This window comes from Euleptes europaea, chromosome 10 (assembly GCF_029931775.1).
Source record: "Euleptes europaea isolate rEulEur1 chromosome 10, rEulEur1.hap1, whole genome shotgun sequence".
Lineage (NCBI taxonomy): Eukaryota > Metazoa > Chordata > Lepidosauria > Squamata > Sphaerodactylidae > Euleptes > Euleptes europaea.
The window spans coordinates 58,437,802-58,455,191 of record NC_079321.1 but is presented as its reverse complement, the minus strand read 5'-3'; positions in this window follow the sequence as shown (position 1 = coordinate 58,455,191).

Sequence of the window (17,390 nt, the reverse complement as noted above, 5' to 3'; positions counted from 1 at the left end):
CTTCCCTGGACTCCCCGCCGCCCACTTTGAAGGGCTCGATCCCTTCAAAGCCTCCGCCCCTTCCCTGGACTCCCCGCCGCCCACTTTGAAGCGCTCGATCCCTTCAAAGCCGCCGCCCCTTCCCTGGACTCCCCGCCGCCCACTTTGAAGGGCTCGAGCCCTTCAAAGCCGCCCCCCCTTCCCTGGACTCCCCGCCGCCCACTTTGAAGGGCTCGAGCCCTTCAAAGCCGCCCCCCCTTCCCTGGACTCCCCGCCGCCCACTTTGAAGGGCTCGAGCCCTTCAAAGCCACCCCCCCTTCCCTGGACTCCCCGCCGCCCACTTTGCAGGGCTTGAGCCCTTCAAAGCCGCCTCCCTTTCCCTGGACTCCCCGCCGCCCAGCTGGGCGGCGGGGGCTTTAAAGGGCTCTGCACTGCCTGCAGGCAGCGCGGAGCCCTTCAAAGCCCCCTTCCCTGGACTCCCCGCGGGCCCCCCCCTTGCCGAGCTGGGAGGAAACCTCAGTATTCAGGTTAAATTGCCGTGTTGGCACTTTGCGATAAATAAGTGGGTTTTGGGTTGCAGTTTGGGCACTCGGTCACTAAAAGGTTCGCCATCACTGAGTCTGAGGCTCTGTAACCACTAAATCAAACTCTCATTCCTTAAATTATTCAGCAAGGAGTTTTAAGCCATGGGAAGTTAAAGATAGAAGAGCCAGAGCCAGAAATGCATCAGGCAAAATGAATGCACTGCTCAGTTGACCAATTAAAGAAAGAAGATCAGGCTCCTGGTATTTACAACCCAGAGCCTTCATACTGCTTGCCAATCAGAGAGGCTGAAGTTACATGTCATGTTCCAATCTATATCTGAAGGCAATCCCATTTATTTGGCCTTGTCCCAGACTCGGGTCATTAGGCTCCAGGTTTGACCCTGAAAGCTGGGGACTTTGAGCCAGTATATAGTTTACCTCCACATTCCATGGTAAATGTGTTAGGCAGCTTCTCCTCCATAATATTCAGTAACACAAGCCTTGTCATGTCATTGAATTCAACCATACAATTCTGAAGGGCACTTAAGTCTGGGGAAAGGGCAGCAAACTCTACTGACTTCCACTCCTAAAGCAGACCTCCCCTTGCTCCTAATGCTGTCCACTGACCCACAGGAACAAAATGGGGGGCAGGTTAGTGGGCCACCGTGAGGTCTTCTAAAATCTTTGCATTGTGTGTCCATGACATTTGCAACATGTACTTTGCTTCAGCTCTGTGTGGCCCACGGCCATTGCCCAAATGTCAGAGTCTAGGAGACTACCTGTCCCATTCTAAGGACACTTGCCTTTGAGTAAGCCCTGCTGAACAATATAGGACTTACAGCCTATGTTTTGATTTAAATGCAAAAACTGATTTTACAGAGAAAATATATAAGAAATTTCCAAGCTGTACTAACAACATGGAATTTATCTGCCCACAACAGGATCCCCTCATTACACATGAGGAAGTAATCTGTATCTCATCAAAATAAATACCAATAACCCTGTAATAAATCCCCTGTATGCGGAGGGGGGACACACACACATAGAAACCATTCTCTCTTATGACATATATCTCCTCTTGTGAAGAGGGATAATTCACAAGTGTCACAGCCACAAGTGAATTATTATATCTCTTCTCACAAGTGAAGATAAATGTAATAATAGAGATAAGCAATCATGCTCTCATAGTACTGTTGGGTGTGTTTCTGTGTGCACTGGGAAGAGAAAACATTTTAGAAACACAATTAATGGAGGGATTATGCTGCTTTTCAGATTCTCATGTTAGCTTAGTTTAGAGTTGTAAAATTAGGAAAAAAAATACTTTATGGGTTGGTGTTTTAAACAACATTTTACTGTATCATAGGCAAAACAACCATAAAGTGAAGATGCAAGCATGTACGCCACACATCTCCCTGTAATCCAAGCAAAGATTGCAAATCTTTACTTTGAATCTACTCTCATGCAGAACTCAGCCTGAAACTGCCTGCATGACAGTTATATAGAATACCTGAATAGCATTGGTGCTTGTGCCACTTGGAGAAGTGTAAGAAAGGTAGTTCATGAGGGGAAAGTGATATCTGGAGGGGGGGAAAAACAATCTTCTTCAATATCAGATTCATGGGGAAAATGGATAAATATGCAGGGGAGTGAAAACAGAACACTGTATAAAAGCTTGCGAGTTACTGCCAAAAATGGATACTAATAGTAGCAATGTGAAGCTTGTTAAATTCCAGCTTGATCCCCAATTGAACTCCCCACGATTGCAATGAGCTGTAATGCCTCCACTGCTGAGATCACTGTTCATTGTACCAGTGTTCTGTCCTCTACCAAAGATCAGAAAGATGCATTCACTCCTCTGGCGTTTTATCTTCAGTACAGTACTGTAAGTACAGTTTCATGGGGTCTACATAAGAATGGCAGGACAAAAGGAGGAGACTGGGATGTTCGGGACAGATGCAAAGCAGACCCTGCCTTGCATTAGATCCACAGCTTGCTTAGCTTGGCTTTGGATATAGAGAAGAAAATAAGACAATAACTAGCAGTGTGCATTCGAACAGAAAGCAATCAAAATTCTATTCTTTAATATCATTATTGTAATTAAAATGTTTTCTGTTGCCCCAGAGGTCGGACCAGAAACAATGGGTTAAAATTAAATCAAAAGAGTTTCCGTCTAGACATTAGGAAGAATTTTCTAACAGTTAGAGCAGTTCCTCAGTGAAACAGGCTTCCTCGGGAGATGGTAAACTCTCCTTCCCTGGAGGTTTTTAAGAAGAGGTTAGATGGCCTCTTCCCTGCCAGAAATTTTGTTAGTCTTTAAGGTGCTACTGGAATCTTGCTTTTTTCTACTTCTTATTAAGAAATGACATGTTAAGAAGTTCTTTGCCTTCTGTCCTACATTACTACTCTAGTTGTGAAAGACTCCAGGATCAGAGGAGCATGCCTATTATCTTAGGTGCTGTGGAACACAGGCAGGATGGTGCTGCTGCAGTCGTCTTGTTTGGGGGCTTCCTAGAGGCACCTGGTTGGCCACTGTGTGAACAGACTGCTGGACTTGATGGGCCTTGGTCTGATCCAGCAAGGCTTTTCTTATGTTCTTATGACTGCTATTTGGTACCGGGCTGCTTGGGGCTGTTATTTGGTACCGGGCTGTTATTTGCTAGCGGGCTGCATCCATGCCAATATGTGACCAACCCTGTTGTGTCACTTCCAGCTGCTTCAGCTTTACCCTTGCCACTCTGTTATCTATACTGATGCAGCCACCGTGACTCCTTTACATCTGAGATATTCTGTCCCACCAGGACCAGATACAGTTTAACCAAACAATTCTTGAGTGAACTGTGCACGTTCTCACATGAACATACGCCGGCAGTTCGTAAATGTGCTGCCAGTAAATGTATGCCTTCCCTCCTAAATACATGTCATGAAAGCACGGCCTGTTTATTTCAGTGAAATTAACTTCAGCACATTGCATTCAGTACTGGGCACTGGAAAGGTTCAGCCAATGAGTAGCGGACTGAAGTGTCAACAGCCAGTTCCTTAATTGTATCCCCACAGGAAATTACATAATTTACTAGCATGGATATAATTAAGAAACAAGAATTTATTTTAATAGGATTGTGTGGCGGATTCTAAATCTTCCCACAGAGGAAAACATATTTAAATAATCAATATTGCCTTAATATAATTGTAACTCAAGTTCCTGAAGGTATTAATTTTTTTAATTGGTGCAATTCTTTGTGCAGGAGGGTTGGATAGAACAGCGAGAAGGGCAATACTTTCCTTTCACCCTACCTTTTGCAATGAGTCAGTCGAAACAACAGTATTTCCCATCTCCTCCTGGTCAGAGAAGTAGCCTTGAATAGGAAATGAGGCTTCCCGCTTTGCTCAATATACCTCAGTCTCACTTTGCCCCAAGGCCAATGAAGACATTCATTTGAAGCAAGGTTCCAAAATGGTTCCCGTCATATTTCTGCTGATTGCATCAGGACCACGACATCTGGATTGTGTGTGTTAAGTGCCGTTAAGTCGCTTCTGAATCATGGCGACTCTATGAATGAAAGTCCTCAAAAATGTCCTATCTTTGACAGCCTTGCTCAGATCTTGCAAATTGAAGGCTGTGGCTTCCTTTATTGAGTCTGTCCATCTCTCGTTGGGTCTTCCTCTTTTCCTGCTGCCCTCCACTTTTCCTAGCATGACTGTCTTTTCCAGTGACTCTTGTCGTCTCATGATGTGACCAAAATACGATAGCCTCAGTTTAGTCATTTTAGCTTCTAGGGTCAGTTCAGGCTTGATTTGATCTAGAACCCACTGATTTGTTTTTTTGGCAGACATCTGGATTATCCCACCCCCCAAAAAACCCGAAAGTTTCCAAAGCTATTACATTCACCCATTCTGTTCCCTCAAGTGATGGTGGCAGCAGAATAGTGATACTGGCAGGCTCTCTCTCTTTCTCTGGAGGCCCCTCTCTTTGATTTCTCTCCTTCCCTTCCTTCTGCGCTTAGTGGTATAACAGCAGCATCCCTGGAACACAGACCACAGTACTTTTGGTCACCTGAGTCTGTGCTTGTACCTGGAACATTGTCAATTGTAGTATTAGGAGCTGGAGAGGAGGAGGAATACACTATTGTAGTTGCACACATACCAACCAGGTGTATACACCGAGAATGAGGTGAAAGGATTGCTAGGCCAGGCCAGTGTCAATGATTTGAGTCAAGCTTCAGTTCTGTACTTTCCTCTGGAAAATTAAGCACCACATCCTAATGTCCCGTTTCCTTGTGTGTGTGTAAAGTGCCATCAAGTCGCTGCCCACTTATGGCAACCCCTTTTGGGGTTTTCATGGCAAAAGACTAACAGAGGTGGTTTGCCAGTGCCTTCCTCTGCACAGCAACCCTGGTATTTCTTGGTGGTCTCCCATCCAAATACTAACCAGGGCCGACCCTGCTTAGCTTCTGAGATCTGACAAGATCAGGCTAGCTGTTTCCTTAGATCTCTACAAACCACAGCAGTATTTTAAATGCTGTTGCACACAATGATCACCACACACACCTCTCCTGACTTCCTAGTTCATTAGCTGCACATCTGGAAATGTAACATGAATGTCAACTGTGATTACCAAAATATCACTTTTTCTGCATATGTTTTACAAGTCTTTTAGGTCAAAGGATTAGGTGATACTATTCACAGCACAAACACAGAAACACACCCTCATACATGCGGTTTCTCAAACTTTTTGAACTTGCCCGCTTTCTGAGCTTAATCTGTCTTCTCCCCTTAGCAGCTCTAAAGGTGAGCATATGGAGATCATTCATGCATGCAGCCTCATGCTTTGACAGGCTCTCTACATAGGAGCTCTGATCCAATGCTGGTTTTGAATGGGAAAAGAACATGACATCTTGGAACATATCCTAAATCTTTGCAAAAGAAAGCTTCATTATAGTAAAGCAGAAGCACTGCTCATGCTCCCCAGGTCTGGATGGAGCAACTAGCACTCACAAATCCAACAGCAATCAATAACACTCTTTTGTCCAAGGTAATTCAAACCACCCAGTTCTTTGATAGGAGGCAGGAAGGAAAACTTGACTGGCCTCAAAGTTTTCTTCTTTGAGCAAACTAGTAAAACTAGTAAAACCTGTGTGGAGGCAGAAGGAAGTGCAGTACATCAGCAACCATTTCAACCAGTTGTATGATTCTTTGCCAGAAAAAGCCTATATAATAAAAATTGTTTTTGCTATTTTGGTTATTAGTTGCTAAAATAATTAAAAACTTAGCCACAAACTTTATTTTCTAGACAAGTCCAAGAGAATAGTTATGTAATTAACGTAGCTTGCCCTGAGAATCCCTTTGCTCACAGATCAATGGAGCAAGTGATAATCAATTCTGTACATTTAATACAACGTAATTTTGTTTTGGCTTCTAACATCTATGACTAAAGAAGAATGCTGCATGTTTCAAGGGCTCACAGAACATTTTAATCAGTTTGAATTGTTCTAACAAAAGATATCATCTTTATCTTCTCTCTCCTTTGTCTCACACACTCTCCATAATCCAGTCAGTCAATTAATCACTTTGAATCCACAAATGGGCAGGTTTATCGGATTGAAAATCAAGTTCCACATATGCAAAGTCAGTGTACTCTGTTATGACAGAATGTAAGAGTCGGGACTTGGTTATAACTAATTTATACTGAAAAAAGGAAAGAAAGGAAAAAAGCGTTCATCAATTTTGAAGAGCGGTTTACCCGTTGGATTATCCAGCTGAGTTACAGTTGTGTCCCAAGATCAGCAGCCATTGGGCCACTGACTTTTATAGATCAAATCATTGACCCAGTGTCTTGAGACAGACCCCTCACACATAGTACATAGCAAAGCTAAGTATCTCAGCCTCCCACCAACATCTTAAGGAGGGAGGGGGTTGTTTTAATTGTCTGATAAGGGGATTGCTTCAGTAAGGCTTGTCTTTCATTTGTCATAAAACTGATGTCAAGTCAGAGGCAAAAATGGCACTTTGAACATATTTTAAAAGGCCCAGTGACCTAAGGCCACCATTGTGTCCTAGAAGTTGGCTACTACTCTAACAGAAAGTAGTGAAGTGACCAAAGGACAAGGTGAAAGAGCAAGTCTTTGCCTTCTTCCTTCACCACTGGTGGCAGCTGTCAGAGCCAAAGTAGATGGAACTTTTAGAGATCAGACTTCTATATAAATGAGAAAATCAATCATATGGCTTATTCTGATTGGGGCCATGGTAATGGAAGGTAGAGAGTGAATTCTTCCTATATGTTTTTCCCCACCAACATTAATATACATTCCTTTGTTGAACTGACATAGAAGGGGAAAAAGACTGACATCTTCTCTGTGCAGGTGCCAAGAGTTACCTTCCCCCTTGTTCCCCTGCACTACCATCTCTAATCAGAATTGAAGACCCATGTTGCTGCAATTTCCATTTAGAAAATGCAGGGAAGATCCTAAATTTCCATTTAGAAAATGCAGGGAAGATCACATCTAGTTTGCCTCCCCAAAGACTGTTGTTTGAGTTTATATTTGTGTGTAAAGTGCCATCAAGTCATGGCCGACTTATGATGATCCCAGGAAGGTGCTTTCAAAGCAAGTGAGAAGCAGAGGTGGTATGCCATTACCTTCCACTGCAGCATCTTCCTTGGTGGTCTCCATTCCAAGTACAGATCCTGCTTAGCTTCCAACATCTGATGAGAATGGGCTATATCATGCTGCCTTCCCTCCCATTTGAGTTTATACAAAGTAAAATCAACTTTGAAATGACTTTTCTCTGTGATCAACCATCTCACAATGCAAGTAGGGGATTTACATTTAATTGTTTACAAATCTGCTTGGACATAGAAAACTAGTAAAGCATGGAGAAATCTAAACTCACCCTTTTCCCTGGCATTCTAATTTTCTCTGTACAGGGCTGAGTGTACCTGATTCTCTCAGTAATGTATGAATATGCCCCATTTGTTTCTTTTTGTGATCACATGTCATTTTCATCCTTTTCTGTTCACTCCTTTCCTTGCTGTGTTTCCCATTTGTTTCCTCCTTTTATGGCACTTTAGGTCATTTATTCACTATATGGAACAACTGACAGAACTGGAGAAAAACTTCCCCATCTTAAACAGTCTTCCCTGTTCCCTCTTCCTTGAATCCCAACTCTAAGCCAGTCTTCTGCTCACTAAAAATAATTTTAAACTTAATTGACCAACCCTCCAGACCAAACAAACATTAGATAATGTAGTAAGAGTTCCTGAACTGTACCACTTCAGGTTGCCAGGAGACAGAACACAATATGAAATTATTCAAGTTCTGTGCTGCACTATGGTTTTAGTGATGTATTATCTAAAAATGCAAAGCAGCTCTTGTCAGAGCAAAGATTTTTTAGCCTAACTTCTTCCTGGATGTATTAGTTTCAAGTCCTCCCCTCCCCCTTATTAAAAGGGAGAAAATCTAGTTGCTCTGAATCTGTCCATCATTGAAAGTAGAACCTTCTGAGGGAAAAGTCTACCAGGAAAGTGGCTGTTGGAAGACCAACTATGAATGGAGTAAACTCCTCAGATGTTTTGTGAGCTGCTCAATGATATTTTCTGGAAGAGGGAAGACTGTTTAAGAAGGGGAAGTTTTTCTCCAGTTCTGTCAGTTGTTCCAGGGCAACAAAGCTGCAAACAAGTAGGGAACGGGGGTAACAGTAGATAGCTATGGCTTGAAGAGCTGCCTGTCAGAGGCAGAACAAGACAACCTCAGATGCAGCTTTGGAGGCAAGGGGAAGGAGGAATATGACTCCTTCTCAACTCCTTCTCTTCCCTTTGAGGTCTTGGGTGATTAGGGAGGGACCCATCTAGTGGTACAATCCAAGTCACCTTACTGAAAATTAAAGCTGCCGCCTAAACACACTGACCAGGAAGAAACTCACAGGGTTTTTTTGTCTTGTCTCAGAATGTTCTCAAATAGTATAAATCATTAAAAAAAATCAGTTAAATAGTTAAATGTTGAATTATAATTCATGAGCATCCCTTTCAAGTTTTTTTCCCTGTGATACACATTTATAATTATCCTGTGTGTAGGATGTACCTACCAAAAACTCCAGGGACAAAAGAAAAAAAGATTAAACTCTATGATTGCTGCCTTATGGTTTTGTGTGGACATACTAGGGCAGACTGAGCATTGGCAGAGAGAGTAAAATAAAATTGACATCTACTTTATATTGTGAATTTCTATCAAATCAAGGACTTGACTTAGATTGTCTAGGAAATAAATCCCCTGAAAATAAGGTTTCGAAAAGAAATGCTGACAGACATGTAACGAAGACAGAAATAGGCAGGCATTCCTGTAATAAAAGGTCTTATGTGAAAAGAAAGTGTGCTTCACAAAAGCATGTGGATTTCAGGGTAAAGCTATATGCAAAATCAAGGGAAAGATACATGATGATAATGTATCTGAGTTATTATGATGCAGTGGGTGGCAGTTACAAAAATTTTTAGAAGCGAAATGTTTCAGACTAGTGAAAATGTATTTAAAGGGGGAATACAGAGGATGCAATCTAGCCAAAGTAAAACATTTTTAAGTCTCATTGATCTGAACGGATTTTTTTAAAAACAGAATGTATTCAACTCTTCCATTGAAATCAATAGGACAACAATACATAACTTTAGTTGAGATTGTACCTACAGTGCATTGAATTGCCACCTCAAACAATGAATGTTTACTGCTTATTCATTATTAATGATAATAATTTTGTTAATGTAAGCACTAGCGCCATAAACAAACCAAAAATCCCAGTAATTACGCTTTAATGTGGCTTCTGTCCTTGTACTACTTTTTTCACACTCCAGGATTTCCTTACTTTATTGGAATACTGATTTACTGCCTAAGGCACTGAAATCTAGAAGTCTGTAAGTTATGCACAGCTAGTCAACTGATACCTTAACAAGTGATCCCAAGTTACCAGACTCTTCCAGATAGTATATTTGTGTATGTAATATATTAGGATCTTGGTACTGCATTCTGTATCCCCCAGTGGCAAACCAGAGTCCCTGAAAGGGCTTACTGTATCCTTTGCCAGTGAGTTCCATAATTTAATAATGTACACTTTATTATCATTATTGGTAATTATGAGTTTCTTACTAATGAAGGTTATTACACTCATTTGCAAAGCAAAAGGGATCAAGGGAAAGGAGAAAGAGGAAAATGAATATTCTTCATCTTAGATCCACTATGCTCAATTAAATGTTTTATTTATTCTGATTTTGTAAAAACTAGATATTGTTTTCTTGGCTTTCTCCCCACTTTTTGTTCCTGTCCTACTTGCTTAGCAGCACTATAGCTGATATCACCTCCAGATCTTGCCTGCTTTCCTATAGCTTGGAGGAGATGGAAACTTTAGTATTCCCGCATCCTAACGATAACAAACCAGTTCCCCTCAAATAACTCCACTCAGTAAGCCTTTCATGTCTGTTCGGCTCCTGAGACACTTTTGTAGAGCATTGTCTGTAGGGGGAAAGATGCAAAGTGGAAACAAGCGTGTGTGTGTGTGTGTATTCTCTCTTTCTGCCTATAAAACCTAACCCAAACTGTCAAGGTGACAATCCAAAACGATAATCAAAACCACTTTTTACATTCCATCTTGTAACTGCCGCAGGCAAGTTTTAAAGGAGATGCTAACAAATCCCAAAGAATAGCTGGTATTAAATATTTGATACAACCAGCGGTGTATGCAATAGACATCAAACTGTTGTTGTGTACCTCTGTAATTTCTATACCATAGGTAAACAAGCTGTTTAGCCATAAAAAATATGTAAAATGTGCATTTGGAAACCTACATGAAATTCTGTTTACATTTTAGAAATTGCCATCACTGCAAAAACATCAAAAAAGGGTTTGTTTTCTTTTAAACCAAGGAATTATATTTCTTATAACCATGGAAACAAAAATGTAGTTTAAAAAATAATCATTCTTAAACACTGTGAATATGAAAATGACGTATTTATAATGGAGCTGTTTTTCAAAAAATTTGAAGACTAAGGTAATCTGTGGCTGGGGTGGAGGGACATTTTGCCCTTTTTGATCTAGCATTGCCTATAAGGATGGATAAAGGCAAGTTGTAAATGCCTCTTTCCTTGCTATAAATGAGGATGAGTTAACAAACCTGCTTGGTCTTGCCCCATCTAATCCAAAACTGTTCATTAGGGTTGTGCAAAAAAAATAAAATAAAGGTAAATTTTTGGTTCGGGTTTATTGGGCCCAATTCTTTTCTGCAAACCTGGAATAAGCCGAATACTCATACCAGTAAATATTGGTATTCAGTTTATTTCCGGGTTTACTGAAAAATGCAGGACCATTATAGTCTATGGGGATTTTTTTCAAAGCTCCTGTGGGGGCATTTTTGGAGGTAGAGTTACCAAATTTGCAGCGTGGCTGCAAGGGACTTTCCTTAGATGGTCACTGAGGTTTGGGGAACTTTGGGACAGGGGGTCCAATTTTATCGGCCTGCAAAGGGGTCACCCCCATCCTCCATGCATTTGTAAGCCAAGCCGTCCATCGGTTTTCAGGTTCAGAAGTTCAGCATTGCCAAGGACTGGCAGAAAGAGCTGATTGGCAGGCTGGCACCTCAAAGTCTGGGGGCTGCCTTCATATCTGGGGCACATGCAAATTAGCCCCCAAACTCAGGAAAACAGCTTAAATGCAAATGACATCCTGTGAACAGTCCTTTATTGCGGTAATCAAAAATCTGATTTCAAGAGATAGTCACAGTGCAGAGAAACAAAGCCTCTACTTGGGGCAACCTTTAGTTTAACAGCAGGTTTTAAGGGGGGGTGATATCGGAGTCAGCCAAAGTCTCGACCACGGGAGCTGTCTGAAGGAGATTGTTCACCTGCATGGGTGAGGGAGTGTCTTTCAGAAGCCTGGTGGTGTCAGCAAGCTGTTGAAGACGGTTCTTTTGTGTTGGATGGTATATCCCTCCAGACGGGACTTAGCGAGCTCCGTCTTTTAAAAAACCCTTATGTTTTTAAAAAAACACTTATGCCATATCAACCTACTGAATGGTTGGTCAGACCAAGTCAGCTCCGATTGCATGACCCTGACTTCAAGACAGCCCCAACTATGGGGCCCTAACAAAACCAGTCACAAAAAAGATAGAAAAATTGGAGAAAGCACAGAGCCGTGCATCTGTGCAAAGGCAAATAGCCCATTCAGCTTCAGGGAGATCCCCAGGTTTTGGTGTTCGCTAAAACTGAAACCCAAATATTGCCAAATGGCTAATTTTGTGTTTATTTTCTATTTGGGCTTATCGATATGCACACCCCTACTGTTCATGAATACTGTGATAGAACTGCTTGGTATAACACCGACTGCTTGGTTTTAGCCTGAGGTGTTCATTTAGTTGCTTCATTTTGATACACAATGGGGACCCAAAGCTGCTTACAACATCCCCCCCTCCATTTTAACATTACATCAACCTGTGATGTGTTTCAGGCTGATTGCATGTGACTAACCCAAGGTCACCAGGCAAGCTTCCTTTGCACAGTGGGGATTTCAGCCTGGGTTACCCAGATCCTAGTCTGACAGTTTGGCTTCTATGGATTCTACCTGCACTCAAAACGAACCTCTTAGTCAAAATATTCTATAATATAAAAGCTGAAAAGTGCAGTCCAAAGTAGAGTTGACTGAAATGGACACAGAATGGTCTGTCTAGGATTGCACTTTAAGCCTGGAGTGATTTGGAAATACATAACCGAACTGCCTCTGCACTAGAATATTTTCATTCATTTATTTAAGATACCTTTATCCCACTTTTGACAACACAGTCTTTCAAGGTAACCAACATCAGACTTTAAAATAAAATGCAACTATAAAATATAAAAACAAAACATAATAAGCAAAAACAGATAAAGCAGCAGCAGAATTAAATAGGAAGCAAAGATAATAGAAAGAAACAGTTCTAAAATACCTCCCACCAAAACCTCATGCAAACAAAGCAGATTTACCTTAGCACTAGAGAGAAGATGCTAAGCAAATGTCTCTGGGGACGAATTCAGTATGCATTTAATCTGGAGTTCTACTGAAACCAGTGAAATCCCATTGACGAAAAACAAGGTGTGCAAAAGATGGCAGCCTGAATTGTACTTTTGCAGACGTGAAGCCAGAATCTTGCCTTCTAACCATAGGTAGTAGGAGGGGGAAAGGGGGAGGATTAGGCTTGCCACCGCTCAGCAGTAATCTGACCAAGTTTAGAGGCAGGGTGATGCTGCCCCAAAATGCTGGTAGGTCAAAGTTACTGGCTGCTCTAGTTGCAAACAGCACTTAAAAGCGGAACGAATAATTTTAATAAAACCTAGTTTAATCCATATATTGTTTTATCTTGTATTCATGGGGGAGTACTAATACTACAGACATGTCCTTTAAAAATCTTTTTTTCCCTTTAAAATACTAAGGTCCCTTTGGAACAGGCTTTTTGCCTTTGTTTCGCTAAGTACAGCAAGGTTTTATGGCACCTCTCTCATACAATTTGCCTAATCCTTCTCTGTGTTCTCCATTCCTCCCCCCCCCCATGGTTTTCCAAACCATCTTTGATGTGATGTTTCGCTTTGATGCAATATATCTGTTGGCTGAATGCTCAAAATGTTCCTTTATATGGCATTGCCTCTGCAAACCTGAGCTCTCATTGCAGACCTCTGCTTTGCCTCTGCAGGCTACGCTGGGACTTTTGCAGTGCATTGCTTTTAAGGGCTGACTCGCTCTTTCCCTTCTCCTCCTGCCTGAAATCTCTGTTCCAACTGCATTCAGAGAAAGACAAGGGAGCAATATGAGGGAAATCAGGGTAACATAGTAATGTGACAGTGCCCAAAGAGTATTGTGGGAAACCCAGTTTTGATTAGCAAAACTGAGCAGATCTTCAAATGTTCCCTTTCCATGCAGTCCCAATCCAAATTACAGCTGCACAGGTGTACAGTTTACTTTTTACACATTGGGGAGTTCTAAAATCTCTATCACATTTGGTATGGCCCTTAGGAGAAATATTTAGGGGACTGGGATGTGGCAACCCTGACAGTTACAAAGGAAATAATAGTTTTATGATGCAGTTTTTAACTGTTTTCCACCTGGAGTCTCAATGAGAAAAAAGAAGAAATAAAATACATGAAACATACTGAACTATGCTAGTCAAGGGCCTGTTGATGGACTCGGTTGGTGGACTGTGATCTGGAGAACTGGGTTTGATTTCCCACTCCTCCACATAAGCGGCGGACTCTAATTTGGTGAACCGGGTTGGCTTCCCCACTCCTACACACAAAGCCAGCTGGGTGACCTTGGGCTAGTCAATTGCTCTCAGCCTCACCTACCTCACAGGGTGTCTGTTGTGGGGAGGGGAAGGGAGGGTGACTGTAAGCTGGGTTGATTCTGCCTTAAGTGGTAGAGAAGATTGGCATATAAAAACTAACCTTCTTCTTCTTGATGAACCAGTAACATATTGGTTTTGAAGAAAAGGAAGCAATATTTTGAAGCCAAGTTGTTATAGCCTCTTATTAGTACTCTCTGTTAAGGAGTGGACTGGAGATCAGTGCTGAACTAAGTCTCATTTCCAGATACTCATCTCACTTACTTCTAGGTGGAATGAGCTATGGAAGACTGAACCGAGGCTATAAGATGCATTAGAAAATTTAGCTAACGGATGTAACACAGTTTTAAAGTCTGGCTTAGAATGGACAATGGTTGATTTAAAGGCTATAATAATGCAGCCCATTGTCAAAACCATTCAAATTCTCATTTTCTGAACAGACTTTTATATCATCTTTAACTTGACCATCACTGCACTTCTGGAAGCTATTGAAACATTACACTGATTAAAGCTGCAGGAAATGAATAGGGAATAGTTTAGCCTGTTCACACTATATTCTTTTGCATATCTCCTGTAAAGAATCTGAAACTGGTTCTGTTTGGAGATGCAATCCTGGATTAGGTAGATCTAGTAAGATTTTTCTTATTTTGAGTTCAAATATAGTGTGCCTTACCACAATAGACGATTATATCATGATCTTTAAAGCATGCCCATTTATACATTTTGAAGCATCTATTATACCCTACTACGCAGGACTGCTATACAGAGCATACTACCATCTAGCATGGAAAGCCAAAGAACAGCAGTGAAATGTATGAAACTCACAGTCCATTCCTGAAAAATGGGCTGAAAGTCCATAGGAGGCAGCGTGACCTCGCCGCCAGCGAAAGTGCGTGTAATCGTGTGATTACACGCACTTATGCTGGCAGCGAGGCCAGGCCCACCAGCGGCAGAGCGCCGCAGGACCGCGCCTCCCCCTTCTGCTGGTGTGGCCTCTCCATGGCGCAGGCCACGGTGTAGAGAGGCTGCGCCACTGCAAGGGGGTGTTCCGGGGGTGTTCCGGGGGGAGGAGCCGCCGGTTAGGCGGCTTCCTATCCCGGCTACGCCGGCTATGCCGACGCCGGGAACAGCGGTGCTGTGCCTGCTTTTAAGCAGGCGCAGCCTCGCAGTTTTCAATGGGGCTTTTGCCCCCGTTGAAAACAAAAAAAGCCTTGAAAAGGCTTTTTTGTTCCTGTGGCATGAGCGAATCAGCTTAGGAAGAGGTGCTGCTGTGCCTCTTCCCCACCGACTCCGCACACTGACTTTTCAGGAATGTGCTGTCATTGTCACAAAGGACAATGCATTTCATTTTCACAATTAAGGAAAGAGATCTATCCCATTCAACTAACATGGATGCAAGAAAAGTATGGCTAACAACCCAGGAGTTCACCCTATTTTGCTTTGGTGTGTACTACAGATCTCATAGACTTTGGTGGCCAAATTTAGGGATGAGCTGAAATGTCCATCTTCATGGGTGAATTGATTTGCCTCATTTTCATTGGTGCTCTTGTTTCTCTCTTTTTTCTCCACAAATGCACACCATTGTTAGCCTATTTATACACCTTGCAATACTATGTAATTGACACAAAAAAATAGTATTGAAAATGTGTTGATATTAATGTGAAGAACTTGGTGCCAGGCTTATCTCGCAAGAAAAGAACAAAACTGAAGTTGAGGTAATTTCATACTGTCCAGTATATGCAAGTTATCTGTTGTAGGGATGTGCACCATGGGGGAAAAAATCAGTATTTTTTGGATCCGGGAGCCCATCAGAGAACCAAAAAGTATCAATATTCCCAGTTATTTAGGTTCCAAATCCTGGTTTAGAATTCGGATCTGGGTTTTTTTTTTGGGGGGGGGGATTCTGATAGTAGTCAGCTTTACTATTCCCTATGGGGAATCTTTCCAGTCAGGTGGAGGGACTTTTTAAAGTAAATGGCACTAAATTTCAGCAGAGCTGGTGGTGCCTGTCCACTAAATCCCATGTTTCAAGTGAATTATATGGGTCCCTAACAAGGTTCCCCCAGCCATCCTCCATTGTTTCCCACAAGGAAAAATTCCATTATTTATCCAGGGCAGAGAATAGCCAAAGACACAAGAGCAAGCAAAGCAGCCACTGGCCAAAAACTTCACAACGCAAACAGAACCAACCAGCCCAAAGAACCAATGCAGAACCATGGAATTGCAGCAGATGATGGGGCAATGTGGCAAGACTAACACAACAAATGTCAAATCAGTGGATATCAAGCCAGAGAATCCAACACAAACCAACTTGAGCAAAGAACACAAGGCTGCAGCTTGTAAGTCCAACAAAACCAATTTCAGAACACAGACTCCCAGCTATACTAACCTGGTAGGCTGACAACAAGCCCTGGCAAGAAGACACAAACACACAGTAAAATTAATGGAAGTAAAAACAGTCCTGAGAACCTTAAGACACTGGCCCCTGATATTCCCAGTTACTCCTGAATATTTCCAGAATTTTTCAGGACCCATTTACCAGTATCCTAGAAAATCTTGGATACCATCTGGACATTCAACTATATCTGGAAAATACCAATAAGGTATTTTTCAGATATACATTCAGACTGGAAATATCCCTGAAATATCCCAGAACTATTCCCTGTCTAGAAAACCCCAGTCAAATAGAGACAGAGCTAACAATCCATACATTGATTGAATAGTATTGGAAACTGAGTTCTGAAAGTGGGTTAGATGAATAGAGTTGCCAATGGTCTTTCTCCAGTGAGGCCTCTGTGCCTTTGTGACCTGCACTGGCAAGCCACAGGATTACAGACAGTGCTGTCCCTGTCACTGAATGCCCATAAAAGGAACAATGGTTTCTGCCCATCTAGTAGTGATTAGTATGAGGGGAATCATGCTATGTACCTTTAAGACGCTGCTATTGAAATGTCGAGCTCTTGCTGTTCAGCCAGGTTTAGATTTAATGCTTGTAATTCTTTTAATGGTGTTATTCTGATTATGTATTTTTCTCACAGGATTTATGATGGCTTAAGTCAATCACTATACGCACAAAGTAAAATTTGTTGTGTGATGAACAGCCTCTTCAGAACACTTGGTTCAGCTGATGGTAACTACAAAACCAAGACACATCACAATCATGACGAAAGCTGAAATGTCTTTAGGAATGAGATCCAAAAAGTAATTGTAACCCAGAGAAAGGGAAAACACATGATTTTGCTTATCAAAAACTTCTGACACCTTCCTTGCATCTAAGCATTTTAACCTTCAGGGCACTAGCAAAAACCTAACTTAATGTGAGTTTAAAAGGAACTTAGCTATGGGTGGGTTACTGCGTAATTGCCTCGGGCAGGGTTTCTTGCACTCTTCTCTAAAGCAGCTGGGTCATCAAAAGAGACTAGATTAAACTGATAACTAGCCTGCTTCAGAGGAAGATTCTGCTATGTAAATTAAATAAGCCTTTTGCTCAGCCATGCACTTATCAAGAGTCAGACGTAGACATCTACTAACAATCCTCTCTCAGAAGTCCAT